Genomic DNA, 2,500 nt, shown 5'->3' on the forward strand with positions numbered 1-2,500 from the left:
TGTAATGTTATTGATATCAATCAAAGCAATAATGATGATAGTGATAATAATAATAATAATAATAACAATAATGATAATGAAAAAAATAATGATAATGAAAATAATAATAATGATAATAATAACAATAATAATAATAATAATAATAATAATAATAATGATAATGATAATGATACAAATAATGATAACAATAATACTAATAGTAATAATAACAATATGGATGATGATGATAATGATGATAATAATGATGATATTAGTAATAGTTATAACAATAATAATTTATATCAATATTGTCTATAATTTTCATAACAACAAGAAAAACAACGGTAATAGCAGCAATAACAACAACAATATTATAAATATAATAATAATGATAATAATAATAATAACGATCATAATAATAATAATAATAATAATAATAATAATGACAAGAATAATGATGATGTCAATAATAATAACAACAGCTAAATATAAATTAATGACGCCACTAGTAACAATACCTATAATAATGAAAATAATAATATGATAATAATAATATCAATAACAATAATAATTAATGATAATAATAATATCAATAATGATCATAATAGTAACAACAATAATAATAATAATAATAATTATAATAATAATAATAATAATGATAATAATAGTAATAAAAATGATGATAATAATGATAATAATGATGATAATCATAATGATGATAAAAATAATAATAATAATAATAATAATAATAATAATAATAATAATAATAATAATAATAATAATAATAATAATAATAATAATTATAATGATAATAACAATAATAAAAATAATAATAATTATAATCATAATAATAATAATAAAGATAACAGTAACAACAACAATGACAATAGTACCAATGATAACAGCAATAATAATAACAATGTGAATGATTCCCCCCCAACGTTGTACACGCGCGTTCTTGACCCTCGCAGTACCTGTTCAATTCGCGCACTGTGATCGAGCAAGCAATGTCGAAATCACGAGAAAGCATTTCAGTTCTGTCTCGCGATGAAAAATGATCACGTAGCTCGAGGGAGGTGCGGCAGACTGCAGTGAATGCCATATTCAGTAGCAAGCAACAAGGTTTAATTCTTGCCTGAACGAGGAAAATATGACTTGTAACTCACGCATGTTTTGATCCGTTGGCAAGGGAGTAGTAGAGAGAGAGAGAGAGAGAGAGAGAGAGAGAGAGAGAGAGAGAGAGAGAGAGAGAGAGAGAGAGAGAGTGGGAAAGAGGAGAGAGGAAGGATGGATGAAGAGGGAGAAAATGTTTAGGATGAGGATGATGAGGATGAGGATGAGGATGATGATGATGAGGATAAGGATGATGATAATGATAATGATAGTGCTGATAAAGATAATGATGGTGATGGTGATAATGATGATGACGATAACGATGATGATGATGACGATGAAGATAATGATGATGATCATGATGATGATGATGTGTCGTTACTAAAGTGATAAAAATGACTAATAGAGAAAGTATATTAATAAAGTTTAAAGTGATCATTTTAAAATATTTCTCGTAACATATTCGTTGAGGCTCATATGTTGCAATTCTATACACAATTCTATACAATTCTATTGAGGACTGGAAACTCATTATCAAATAAATTTATATCATCACCATTAACATAATTACCCTTATTGTCAGTGTTATCATTACCACAATTTATCATCATCATCATCTTCATCATCATCACCATCATCATCCCCATCAACATCATCGTCATCGTTATCATCATCGTTATCATCGTTATCATCAATATTAGTACTATAACTACCATCATTATCTTTTCATTATCATACCACAATTCTTGAAAGCAATAAAAAAAAATAATAATAATCTCGTCTTCAATATCACTAATAACGTTATCATTATTGTTTTTTTTTCATAATTGGTTTTTATTGCAATTATTTTCTTGTACACTAAAAATGCGGTTTAATTTACATTATTTATCTCAATCTCTGTAGCAGATTAATATAGCAGAAATTTGCGTAAACGCTGAAAGTAAGTATATACATGACAAAAAGTTCAGCTAAAACGGGTTTAAAAGTTCAAGTAGACGATCTATTAAAAAAAAAAAAAAAAAAAAAAAAAAAAAAAAAAAAATGTAGTATTTCGTTACAGTTGGATTTACGGCACTGTATTTTTCCGTTAAGGTCAACCACTGTTTATGTAGCGCTCTGGCCTTACACTGTCGACCGTAATTTTAACCGAGAAAGAGAGAAAAATTTGGCCCGTGTATCTCATTCCTTTCAATTTTCATGTGTAATGATCAGTAAAGTTTGGTTATTTTGTGTCCCGTCTGTGATTCGCTTCTCGTTTTCTATGCTGGTCGGATCTCTTCCATTTTCTTTTCGCTTTGTTTCTGTCGCTGTCTAACTTCCTCTGTTTACATTTATTATCTTTCTCTCTCTCTCTTTCTCTCTATCTATCTATCTATCTATCTATCTATCTATCTATCTCTCTCTCTCT

This window comes from Penaeus chinensis, chromosome 11 (assembly GCF_019202785.1).
Source record: "Penaeus chinensis breed Huanghai No. 1 chromosome 11, ASM1920278v2, whole genome shotgun sequence".
NCBI lineage: Eukaryota > Metazoa > Arthropoda > Malacostraca > Decapoda > Penaeidae > Penaeus > Penaeus chinensis.